General features: G+C 43.2%; 1 pseudogene; it reads left to right on the forward strand.

Moving 5' to 3' along the window:
- The first annotated feature begins 267 nt into the window (after window positions 1-267).
- On the forward strand, window positions 268-386 carry LOC121281608 (annotated as a pseudogene).
- The last annotated feature ends 13,534 nt before the right edge of the window (window positions 387-13,920 follow it).

Raw genomic sequence — 13,920 nt, forward strand, 5'->3', positions numbered from 1 at the left:
TGAAGGAAAAGGTGGATTGTAGTGCGTGCCTGACATTTCTCCCTGGTTTGCTGACAGCAGTGCAGAGAGGATGAATATTGAATGGGAGCAAGGGTGCAGGCTGGACTCTCGTGCTATGTAAGTAGGGTTTGTAGTTTGCCCGTTGGAGAGGCTGAGAAGGGATGAAAGGGAGTAGGAGAGAAAGAGGGAAAAGAAAAGAAAAACTGCTGTAAAGAAGAAGTGGCTGGACTGAGAGGCTCGAATTAGCGAGAAAGGCAGGCTGCAGCTGCCTAAGGCCATACTAGTCTGAAAATGCCTGATCCCGTCTGCACTGGGAAACTAAGCAGACTCAGGCCTGGTTAGCACTTGGATGAGAGACTACCTGGGAATTCCAGGTGCAGTAGGTTTTTGCTGCCAGCAGAGGCTGCTCACATCACCACTCTCCACATTCACTCCACCACACAATGGATGCGCAACCCTTTTGCTGCTGTCTGCGTCATTGGCATTCCTCGGCTCATTTGCTTGCAGGGAGAAGGTAGCGAGGCGAGCTTGCCAGGACATTCAGCTACCCTGGCATCGCTGGCCCACTCGACTGGAGCATGCTTGGGCAGCTCCACTTGGCGGCCTCTGATTGGCGCGGCTACATGCATGTTGGGCCGCTCGCGCTTCGGGAGGAGGTTTCCCTAAGTTGAAGGCTGGACAGAGTAGAGAGGGTGCCTGCTGGTAAAAGGATCAAGAAGGAGACGGCATAGATTTAAAGTGATTTGCAAAAGAAGCAAATGCGACGTGAGAATAACTTGTTCACACAACAGGTGGTTGAGGTCTGGAACACACTGACTGCCTGGAAGTGTGGTGGAGGCAGGTTCAATCGAGGCATTCAAGAGGGCATTAAATGATTATTTGAAAAGAAACAAGGTGCAGAGGTACAGTGGAAAAGGCAGGGCAATGGCACTAGGTGATAATGCTCATTTGGAGAGCCGGTGCAGACACGATGGGCCAATTGGCTTCCTTCTGTGTCGTGAAAAATTCTGTGAAACCTGTGGTGTGCCTAATGTGCCTTAAATTTACACTTACGGGTGCTATGTCTAGGTGCTGCCCCCTTGCTGGCACTGGCATCTGAGACAGCCTGCTCACTGTGCTGTCCTGTTGTCTTTGATGACCTCGGCAGCTGTCCTCTGACCCGTGGAACCTTTGATGGCCTCACCTGGGAGGATTGAACCTGGCGGCCAGTTCCACAGCTGGCATCTCCCCAGTCACCGCGGCCTCATCGGATGCCACAGTCACTGGCAGAGGGGCAGAGGAGCTGCTGCCCTCATCCGGAGCGCCCTGAGAGGAGCCCGCAGAGAGGACAGGCAGCTGCTGCGCTGACGTGAGATTGCTTCGGACCTCCCTGCTCATCGTGGATGGATGGGCACCGAGCTGGGCAACTTGGTGCCCAAACCATCTCCCACACTGGCACTGACCAGCTGAGGTCAATGCTGCTGTGAGGGCTTGCAGGTCCGAGCGCAAGCCCAGCAGGCCCTGATTGTTCTCCTGGAGGAGCCTCTCCGTGACAGTCGCCACTCTTTCCATTGAGGAAGCATGGCACTTGGCCAAAAGACTCATTGCATCGGTGATGCTCTGCGTGGACTCCTCCAGCACAGGCATCATGCCATACATTGCCTCATGTATCTCCAGAGGCACATCAGCCACCGACTAAGCATGTGCCTGGTCCCCAGCAGTCCTCCGACTGCCAATGCCCTAGGCACTCTCTGTCTCCGCCTGCACCTCAAGCAAGTGTGAAGTGCTCTCACCACTGTGCCCCTGGACACTAGCCGAAGATCCAATTCCCACCAAGGTGCTAGTATCTGCACTGGTGCCTGCCTGGCAGAGATGGTGTGATGCTGGTGAGTCGATATGTTCTGGGGCCTCACGAGTGTGAGGTGGCCCCTCTGCTTCCTCCTCCCGACCCTGCTCCGGTGATGCTGAAAGGAAGAACAAGGACATTTGATGAGTTAAAGTGGAGACAATGTCAACGTACATGCCTGTCCCCCCGATCAGTATGCGCTCATCCTTCCATAATCAATGGTCAACCCAAGTTGCAAACTTCAATCACTGAGCATTCAGCAGTGCCATAGCTGCTGGGACACACATGGTGACCTCAGTGCTCGGCAAACAAACATACCACCCCGTGGCACCCCAGCTTCACCACCACTGGTGGACCTGGGCACATGGCACCTCTCCAGATCCATGGTTTGCTGCTTGTATGGAGTAATGTTAGCTAACTGGGCCTGGTCTCCGCCAGTCCGCATCCGCTCGGTGGAATTGTGCACAGTCTTCTTCCGAAAAGGAGAGAAGAGCATTGATTGGTCCAGCCTGTACCTGGATTCCCATCACATGCCCGTCACCCCAGCTAGAGTGGAACATTGCAGGACTCCAGTGCTTCATCACCCTGCAGCTGCCGCACAATCACACAAAGAAGCCAGGGCTGACCACCGCACGCCCCCACCCTCACCACCCCCCCTTTGCCCAAATGCTGCCTCCATCATATTTGGCAGCACAAGGTATAACCTTGCAAAGCAAGGGGGCACAAGCACATGGAACGCAAAAGGCCAGCAGATGGATTGGTGCCACACCACCTGGAAGGTCCCCTCCCAGTATGTTAGCACCCTGACTTTGACATGCTTCGCTATTCCAGCACTATGCCTAGGGGCAGATCCTTGAGTTTCCCCCTCCCCTCCACCCCCAATTCCATTCTCTGGGTGTCAGTGTCACACATGCTGCGGCTGCGGAACCCATCTCAGCACTACCCTCTCAGGGTGAACCATGCATGGGCAATATCTGCGGGCCCACCCAGCGAGCAAAACATGCCTTGAAGGGTTCAATGCTAAAACTGCACTCAGAGTTGCTGGGAGGAGGAGTTGCCTTGGGAGGGGTGGGGAGAAAAGACTGACAGCTGCATTAAGTGACCTCAGCCAACATGGTACTCACTCTTCCCGAGTGCAGGAGGTCATTGAATCTTTTGCTGCACTGGACTCATGTGCGTCGCAACACATCATGGGAGCTCACACTCTTGACCACCTCCTCCCACGCACGTTTGGTCAAGAGGAGAGGCCTCCACTTCCCACCCCTCAGAAGCAAGACCTCGTGCTGTGCTGCCACCTCCGGGAGGGCAGCTTGCACTTATCTGAAAACCAAGGAGCACACTGCCCCACTGCCCTACCCTCCAGCCTGGCCTGCCCCACTGCCCTACCCTACAGCCTGGCCTGCTCCCCTACCCTACCCTACGGCCTGGCCTGCTCCGCTGCCCTACCCTACGGCCTGGCCTGCTCCGCTGCCCTACCCTACGGCCTGGCCTGCTCCGCTGCCCTACCCTACGGCCTGGCCTGCTCACCAGAAGCCCTCTGATGTGACATTCTACCGGCCATTATGAAGATTGCCAGGGGTCCATATAAACTGGCCACCGGGTCGCTATTGGACTCGGCAGTCAGTGCACTCCCGTTGCCGCCTTCCTACTCCCTCTATCCTCCGGAGTTGAGAAAGCTGGGCGGGCCTTACTTGGCCTACCTGTGTAAAATGGTGGCGCGGACCCAATCACAGGCGGCGATCTGGTCCGCACCCTCTCGGCACGCCTTACATGGGGAAAATTCTCCCCTATGGGTTACTGTTGCCTGAATGGAGATTATTTAGGGAATTTGTTAAAAGTTATGATCATAATTACTTGTAGCCTTGTGTATATATATTTTAACCTGTTAAATTAATAAGATATTTCATTTAGTTTAATGTAAAACCTCGAGAACCGGTGGTCTGATTTTTGAATTTAGAGTTGTTTAAAATTATAGGTTATGACAGTTGTTTAAAGTTTCCCCCTGGGATTTTTAAATAACTCAGCTTTACCAACTGCATCCGTCATAACAGCCTCATAACCCTTGACTCCCTTGTTGCATTCTGGAGGTACTTCAATAAAATTCTGATACATGTCATATTTACTGTATACATTCAATGGCCATGTAGCCATGAGGGATTCTATACAATTTCCAGCCCCTCAGTAGCTGTTAGACAACGAGTTAGACAACGATTCTTCCCCACTGCACCTCTGCAGCAGCTGCCCTAAGCTGTAGTGCATCCTTCAGCACATAGTCCTGAACCTCAGAATGTTCTGCGATCTCTTTCTATTTAAATAATATACTGCTTTCCTATTCTTCCTGCCAGAGTGGACAAATTCACATTTTCCCATACTATAATCCATCTTTTTAAATTACTGCCTACACATTGAGCTTTTATTTTCTGCGATAGCTTTTGATGAGGCATCTAAGTACAGTACATCCACTAGTTCCCCTTTATCCACAGCACCTGTTACCAATTTTATGCCCACTCACCAAACCTATCTATATCCCTTTGTAGATTCATTGGCTCCTCTTGCCAACTTACTTTCCTAACTACCGTGGTGTAATTGGCAAATTTAGCAACCATAGATTCAATCTCTTCACCCAAGTCATTTGACATAGATTGTAAAAAGTTAAGGCCCCAGCATAATCTGCATAACCCTACATAACATATCTACATAATTCTGCATTATTTTTTGTATAGACTGTCACACCAACCTATAAAGCAACCATGTAACTTTAAAAGTAACTTAATGTTTGTAAAATTACAATTTAATATCTATTTACATTTCAAATGAATAAAAATACAATCTCAACCTACTAATTAGATGTAGAAATAGTTGCACTTCTTCTGCATCTAATTAGTAGGTTGAGGGAGGAACTCAAGAAAATTACAATCACCAGGGAAGTGAGACTAGGCAAATTGTTGGAACTGTGGGCCCAATTCCTGATGGATTTCATCCCAGGGCCTTAAAAAAGGGACTAGGGAGATAGTTGTTGCATTGGCTTTATTTCAAAAATTTACTAGATTCGCGAAAGATTCCATGAGATTGGAAAATATCTAATGTAACTTCTTTATTCAAAAAGGGAGATAGAAAGCAGGAAACTATAGGCCAGTTAGCTTAACAGCTGTCATAGGGAAAATGTTAGAAGCTATTATTAAAGACATTATAACAGGGCACTTAGATAAATTCAAGGTAATGAGGCAGAGTCAACATGGCTTTGTGAAAGAGAAATCATGTTTAACCAATTCATTGGAGTTCTTTGAAGGAGTAACAGATGCTGTGGGTAAACGGGAAATGGCAGGTGTACCTTACTTAGAATTTCAGAAGGCATTTGATTAGGTGCCTCATCAAATGTTATTGCAGAAAATAATAGCTCAGGGTGTAGGTGGTAATATGTTGGCATGAATAGAAGTTGGCTAACTAACAGGAAACATAGGGTAGCCATAAATGGCTCATTTGCTTGTTTGCAGGGTGTGACGAGTGGTGTGCCACAGGGATCAGTGCTGGGGCCTCAACTCTTTACAATTTATAGAAATGATTTGGATGAAGGAACTGATGGTATGTTTGCCAAAATTGCTGATGACATAAAGATGATAGAAAGTAAGTTGTGAAGAGGACATAAGGAGACTACAGAGGGATATAGATAGGATAGGTAAATGGGCAAAGATCTGGCAAATGGAGTTTAATGTACAAAAATGTGAGGTTGTCCACTTTTAAAAGGACAAATAAAAGAGAGGCATGTTATCTAAACGGTGAGGGATTACAGAGCTCTGAGATGCAGAAAGATCTGGGTGCCCGAGTACATGAATCGCAAAAGGTTAGTATGCAGGTGCAGCAAGTAATTAGCAAAGTTAATAGAATGTTATTGTTTATTGAGTACAAAAGTAAGGAGGTTATGCTTCAGTTGTACAGGGCATTGGTGAGCCCACATCTGGAGTACTGTGTACAGTCTTCTTATTTAAGAAAATATATAAATGCATTTGGAAGCAGTTCAGGGAAGGTTTACTAGATTAATACCTGGAATAGGCGGGTTGTTTTACGAGGAAAGGCTGGACGGGCTAGGCTTGTATCTGCTGGAGATTAGAAAAGTAAGAGGCGATTTGATTGAAGGGGACTTGACAGGGTGGATTTGAAAAGGATGGTTCCTCTTGTGGGAGAATCTAGAGCTCAGGCTCACTGTTTCAAAATAAGGGGTCGTGCATTTAGGACAGAGATGAGGAATTTTTTTTTTCTCAGAGGGTTGAGAGACTTAAAAATTCTCTTCCTCAAAAGGTGGTTGAAGCAGAGTCTTTGAATATTTTTAGAGCAGAGGTAGATAGATTCTTGATAAGCAAGGGGGTAAAAGGTTATCGGGGGGGTTGGCTGGAATGTGAGGTTAAAATCAAATCAGTCATGATCTTATTGAATGGTGGATCAGGCTCAAATGGCCAAGTGGCCTACTCCTGCTCCTAATTCAGATGTACATATGAACATATACATAAATGTGAGTGACATTATTAGGTCATTTTAATGAGAAAATATAAGGAATTTGAAAGAACAGTTTTCTTATTGAGCATTTGTTTGCTATGCAGGCTAATTTAATATCATAAATGCACATTTCAATCCGATTTTTGTAACTTTTTTCAAATAATGATAATTTATTCACTCGTCTCAAACATGCTATTAACCATACAATTCCTAGAAAAATCTGAGCTGTTTCTTTAAAAATGTTACCTTTATTATATTGAAATAAGATTAGATGTCAGTTTATTTACAAATATTCAATGTCCAGGAACAGAAAAATTTTAACCCAAACTAATTGACAATTTTTTTCATGGTTTGTTAAAATGTCCTTTTGCTCAATGGGCTACATCCACTTTATTAATTAATCTAGCTTTTTTAAATACTTGTATTATCCTGCTTAGCCTTCTTTGCACAAAGGAGAATGACTAAGCTCTTTAAATCTCTGAGCCCACAAGGGATCCTTGTTGCTGTTCCATAAACTCCCTCAACATTGTTGATATGGACCTCAAATATTCTTAAGTATTAACTCATAATAACCAATTTATTTATTGGGCTGAATTCTCCTCCCATTGCCCTATTAATGTTGGAGCAGGACTAGCAATCGTCAAGATGGAGTGCTGTTAACGCATTGCAAATTACTCTAGGGGTGGAATTTTACAGCTCCGTCATGGCAGGGGCAGTGCCGGTGCCGCAAAATACAGCAAGCTATTCAAACGTTCATTGACTTTGGCAGGACCACAAAATTCCACCAGTGTAAAATTCTGCTCTAGGTCTCTCCTTTGCCCACTGCTTTGAATCTACAGCCTCTGAATGGAAAGGAAATTCGAGCTGCTGTATTTAAAATAGTGCAGCAATTTAGTGCAGAAATTTACAAGGGACAGCAATACTTCTGGCCAGCAGCACTTGCAGAAGCAGTGGCCAGATTGTCTAAAAGTGTCAGCAATTAAGTGCCCCAGAATCACAGATGCATGCCTAGAAATCCTTCTGGCAGAAGTGAGGGCCAGAATAGCAAACATTCTGGGCACTAAGAGTCCACAAGAGTGTTAAGGCGTAGCAGATGTGTGCCTGTCAGACCAAATCCACAAGGGAAACTTGGTGTTGCTATCACAACATTTTGTATTTATTATGAGAAGATGTGTGTACTGAATTCAGAAGTAATGAGTCCACCAAGACCTTTAGAGATTTTTTAAAAATTAAATTAAAATATTTATTAGCAAAATCAAAGATTTCAAGCACATACATAAGACTACAATTACTTACTACTATAACAAATCCTAACATTCCTAATTGACCTGACTCCTAGCCACATGCCCGCTTTAAGGCAATAGTCCAAAATAGATTTTGGATTTAAAACAAAACAGGCAAGTTAAGACAATACCCTCTTGACAGTGGAATTCTAAATGGCTTCCCCACATTGTTACTTTACATAGCAGACTTATGCATAAATGGCTGGAGGCTTCTTGAAAGCTGTTTCACACACTCCTGTTAGATCTTACATGGCCCTCTCCTCACATAGCCTTTCATTCTCCTTTATATATGTTTCTCTCTACATAATACATAAATTTTATTGTTCCATATGTCTTTGAAACTGTAACTTCTTCATTATATAAAAACTTTCATGTAGCCAATATTGTCAGTAACCTTTGGGGAAAATAAACACACTCCTTAGCCTTGCTTATCTGGCTAGTTATAAACAGGCTAATATCCCTTTGAAATCCAACAATCCCTTAATTTATCTAAAAAATGCAAATTCCCTTCACACATTACATGCTAACCCAGCATCCATGTTTACACATTAGCATCTCAAACACATTTCTACACCTAGCTTCTTTTGGTAATTTCAAGCCTACAGTCTACTTGACTCCAAATGTAATTAAATAACACAGACCGACCCATATAATCACACCCATGAACCTACTTCACAATAAACCAGAAAAATATAAAAATTACTATACTTCCGTCACAAAAGAGATTCTTTCAAACTGTATGGAGGAAGTGGAAGGGGCAGGTAGTCCACCACTTCAAGCAATACCACAAAGCGCAAGAAGGATTTTAATGCCCTCACAAGTGTAGTTAGGGCAAGTCTGAACACTTGTGCCAATACTTATCTTCTGCCACTCAAATTGCCTTCACTTTCCTTAATATAAAGCCCTAACATAAACTTCATCACATAACTGAAACATAAAATGCACAAAGGTATTGAAGAAATACAAACTCATCCATAATTTTCTTCACATCACTTTTCAATTGCTTCATATCTCTTCCTCCTTCCCCATTCATCTAAAATCAAAAAGTTGTGTTTTTCTAGTTCATTTAACATAATGCACATATTAGGTGCTTCATAGAGGCAATCAAGACAGAAAAATAAATAGGTAAGGTAAAAGGTATGGTCAGAGGAGATGATGAGGAATTTGATGGGAATCAAGGTAGCATAGCAGAGTTAAGATAGAGAATTCTTGAGTGGTAGGCCCAGACAGTTGAAAGGTTCTGCCATTAATAGTTTAACAAAAGGAGAGAATAATGCAAAGAAAGGCTTGCAGGCTAGTATGTAGAACTAGAAGAGTTGCAGAGGTAATCACAGAATGTAAATAAGGATTTTGAATTCAGTGGCCAAGAATTTTCTGTCAAACCAGTAATGAGTTTGACCAGGCTAATACTCCAGAGGCCTGCATTCAAATCCCACCAGAGTAGTTGAGGGAATTTAGTGAATTCAATTAATTAGTAAACCTGGAATAAGAAGCAAGCCTCAATAATGATCATGAAACTGCTGGATTGTCGTAAAAACCTATGTGGTTCACCAATACCCTTCAGAGAAGGAAATCTGCTGTCTATCTGTTCTGCATGTGACTCCAGATATAAGGCAAATGGTTGACTGCTAACTTGCCTCTGAAACAGTCTAGCAAGTCACTCAGTTGTATCAATGTGTTACAGAAAAGTCAACAAAGAATTAAACTGGGTGGACCACCCAGCATCAACTTTGGCACCAGGAACAACAAAAGCACAACCTGCCCAATCAACCCAGCAAAATCCTCCTTACCAAAATCTAGGGACTTCTGTCAAAATTGAGAGAGCTGCCCCCAAGATTTGTCAAGCAACAACCTGACATTGGCTACAAGGTATGATTCAGTAAGTATGACTATGTCCCAGAATCCTCCATCACCACCCCAGAGGTGGTGGCACTGTGGTATACAGTTGAGCCCAGTAGTCCTCAACATTGACTTCAGATCTCATGGAGTGTCGTGACATCAGGTCAAACATGAACAAAGAAACCTTCTGATTACCATTTATTACCCTCCCTCAGCTACAAATCAGTACTCCTCCATGTTGAACACCATTTGAAAGAAGCACTGAGAGCAGCAAGGACACAGAATTTACCCTGGATGGAGGACTTCAATGCCCATCACCAAGAGTGGCTTGATAGCACCACTACTGACCATTCTGAATGAGTCCTGAAGGACACATCTGCCAAACAGAGCCTATGCCAGGAAAGGGGTTGCACAAGGTGTTCAAGGGGAGCCCAGGCTCAAGGCTGCTACTACACAGGGTAGATCAATGCGAAACCAGAGCACACAGCGAGATCACCCTCTGTTAAGGACTTTGTACAACTTTAACCCTCACAACACTGAATTTAATTTTGGAGTTTCCAGAAGTACAATTGGTCATTCTGTATAATAGTTTTGTTTAAAAATGTTGCATGGCAACATAATATTTTCTAATTATTTAGAAATGGTGATTTAGAAACAATTATATTTATATAATTCAACATATGGGAACCGTTTGCCAATGGGGATAAAGATAATCAGCGCAAGAACATGCTAACCATCAAGATAAGGCCACACTGAGAAACACAATGTGCTCTTCTTGGTAAAATGCATAACTTGTCATTCATCACAAATGAACCAAAGACAAGGTAATACTTGATTATATTGGGTACTCTGCATTATTTACCTTGTATTGCAAAACCATTATGAGTTTTAAAAATAAAAGGAACAGCATTTAACAAAGTGGATCATTAATATTATACACATTTGAACATTAATTTGTGGTAATGTCCCACATGTTAAATCAGGATTTTATTGTGTTTCAGCTAAACAAGTGTAGTGCATTTGGACAATATTTTCATCTCAATTGAACTGATTCTGGATTTATTGCACCAATATTTACCATTACACATCTTGGAATACAAGACTTTCGCAAAGGGGACACAGACACGAAACACTGCTAGAAAAAGGGATAAGCGGTCCGGAAACAGGAGAAGTACCAGGGTCCATGATTTCTCTCTTATGCTCTTCCCAATATTACCAACTTCAATGGAAAGTAAAATTGAGTAGGCTATAAAATCAACTTTGCGTCCAATATCACGTTTCCTGATGGGCAGATTATGTTAAAATTGGCCCCTTGCCTCAGACAGCATAGCAGCCTTATCCTATTAATCTTTTCAGCTTCACAGGCAAGCAGGCGCTGCATGACATCTTTATGACAGCTAGGTGTCATTCCCGGGTTGATGAAGCAGCATGTTGATATTCTCTACACAGCAAGAAATGTATTGGAGGCACATAAGCATCAATCTAGCCATTGAGTTAAAGGACAAGGTTATGTCTTAACTATCAGTTCAAGAGATTATATTTCAAATTAATACCTGAAGCACAACACTTAATTGTAGGAAAGGAATCTGTTTTTGTACAAAACAGTTCCTCCAAACAATCTCACAGGATTATATTTAAGGAAGTAGTGCAGTTAGGTGATAAGGGAATTGATACTCCTCCAGTTAGATGCAAGATATCTGTGAAAAGGAATGCAGACATGTCATAGCAAACTAACACTCTGCCATTTGTTCGAGGGCCTTCGTTAGTTTATTAATTTCACCTTTGTGTTTATTCTGATAACTGTTCTTCATGATTCATGCAAGCTGTACTTTTCAGTCCTTAAATAGCAATTGCAGCTTCATTGAGAGTCTGCCCCCACTGTAAAGTAAGTTGACAGCTATATTCGAGGTAGAACATATTCTGTTGCTGACAGATTGAAAAATGAAGAATCTTACTGTACAACTTTAGTCTATAAATATTACAAAGTATTATGAAGTATTACAAAATATTCTTTTGTAAAATCTCTTACATAATGAATATTTTGTATGCTTTGGTGTCTGAGTTACATAATTGTGGAATCTGTATATTTTAATATCACTGGGTCCATTGACACCATTGCATCAACCATCGAGTTGGAGATGGCGAAACACTTACAGCAGAGGTAAAAACAAAAAAACTGCAGATGCTGGAAATCCAAAACAAAAACAAAAACAGAATTACCTGGAAAAACTCAGCAGGTCTGGCAGCATCGGCCGGGAAGAAAAGAGTTGACATTTCGAGTCCTCATGACCCTTCGACAGAACTTGAGTTCGAGTCCAAGAAAGAGTTGAAATATGGCACAGCAGAGGTGCTTCACTCAGCAAAAGCCGTCTATTTAATTAAATTCTCCAGGAACTAACGCAAACAAAACATATCACTAAAAGTCTCCTGATACAAGCAGGTTTATTTCTCCAGCAAAATGCAGCAAATGGAAGATAGTTACGGAATATAAATTCAGTGCACAAACCCACTCCCAGTCATTTACACCAGTGATCCTGGTGTGATTGTGCAATTCACCTGTCAATCACACCAGGACTTGTGGTGTAACTACAAGTAACTAAAAATAAAACTTGACTCAGGGAAACTAAGGCCTCAATGAAGATGTCAAATTAAATTAGAAATAAATGTAAAGCTTATCACTTATTTTCTTTTGGACTCACCGGACATTGTAGATCTTTACTGCCCCGCCCCCTATCCCCTGCATTGAATATTTTTTCAATCCACTTGTTCCTTCACAATATTCACACATTCTAACCTACAGCATTGTGCTCTGCTTCAATGGGACCTGTTGCTATTGGACTACTATTCTGAAAAAATAAATAAATAAATGAACAGAAAACTTTTATCTTTCAGTTGAATCTGCTACACTTGTTCAACTTGTTCTAATCTTCCATCACTAAACATCCTTGGGTCAAGAACAGCCCTGAGACTCTGCTTATTAACAACCCAGTCCAGGGGATACAGATTAGTTGCTATTTGGATCATCAGCAAATAGAGATCTGCACCATTGCAAAGTGGACAAAGCCCTTCTGAGTGATGCGGTGAACATCGCAAGTCAGTATAGAAGTATATGATAATACAATAATAAATGAGGAGTAGCCCATTTGGCCCATCGAGCCTGCTCCACCATTCAATAAGAACATGGCTAGTCTGATCTTGGCCTTAACTCCACTTTCCAGTTTGTCCCCCATAACCTTTGACTCCCTTGTCAATCAAAAATCTAAGTCAGCCTTGAATATATTCAATGACCCAGCCTGCATTGCTCTCGATGGAAGAAAATTCCAAAGGAGAGAAATTTATCTTCAGTAGGTTGTTATTCATCTCTATCTTAAATAAAAATTATTTTTAAACTGTGCCCCCAGCTCTAAATTCCCCCCCAGAGGAAACATCCTTTCAGCAATCCTGTCAAGCCCCCTCAGAATCTTATACAGTATGTTTCAATTAGATTACCTCTCATTCTTCCAAACTTGAAAGAGTCTAGGCCCAACCGGCTCAACCTTAAGGCAACCCTTCATCCCAGAATCAGCCAAGTGAACCTTCTCTGAACTGCTTTCTATGCAAGTAAATCCTTCCTTAAGGAAACAAAAACTGTACACGGTACTCCAAGTGCAGTGTCACAAATGCCCCATAGAGTTGTAGCAAGACTTCACTACTTTTATATTCCATCCCCTTGCAATAAAGGCTAACATTCCATTTCCCTTCCTAATCACTTTCTGGAGCTGCATGCTAATTTTGTGATTCAAGTACAATAACACCCAGATCCTCCTGTGCTGCAGCTTATGGAGTTCCCCTCCATTCAAATAATATCCTGCTTTTCTATTCTTCCTGCCAAAGTGGACAACTTCATATCTTCCCACATTACATTTCATCTGCCAAATTTTGCCCATTCACTTTGTCTATCTATATCCCTTTGTAGACTCTTTCTATCCTCCTCACAACTTGCTTTCCTATCTTTGTATCATCAGCAAACTTGACTACAATACAAAAATAGAATTACCTGGAAAAACTCAGCAGGTCTGGCAGCATCGGCGGAGAAGAAAAGAGTTGACATTTCGAGTCCTCATGACCCTTCAACAGAACTGAGTGAATATTAGGAGAGGGGTGAAATATAAGCTGGTTTAAGGTGGGGGGGGGGGGGCCGTGGGGAGAGAAGTGTGGGGTGGGGGTGGTGGTTGTAGAGACAAGCAAGCAGTGATAGGAGCAGATAATCAAAAGATGTCACAGACAAAGAAACAAAGAGGTGTTACCCCACCAGCCTCCGCATTCAAAGGATCATCCTCCGCCATTTCCGCCAACTCCAGCATGATGTCACCACCAAACGCATCTTCCCTTCACCCCCCCCTGGCGGCATTCCATAGGGACCGTTCCCTCCAGGACACCCTGGTCCACTCCTCCATCACCCCCTACTCCTCAACCCCTACCTATGGCACCTCCCCATGCCCA

The sequence above is a fragment of the Carcharodon carcharias genome, chromosome 8 (genome assembly GCF_017639515.1).
Source record: "Carcharodon carcharias isolate sCarCar2 chromosome 8, sCarCar2.pri, whole genome shotgun sequence".
Taxonomy (NCBI): domain Eukaryota; kingdom Metazoa; phylum Chordata; class Chondrichthyes; order Lamniformes; family Lamnidae; genus Carcharodon; species Carcharodon carcharias.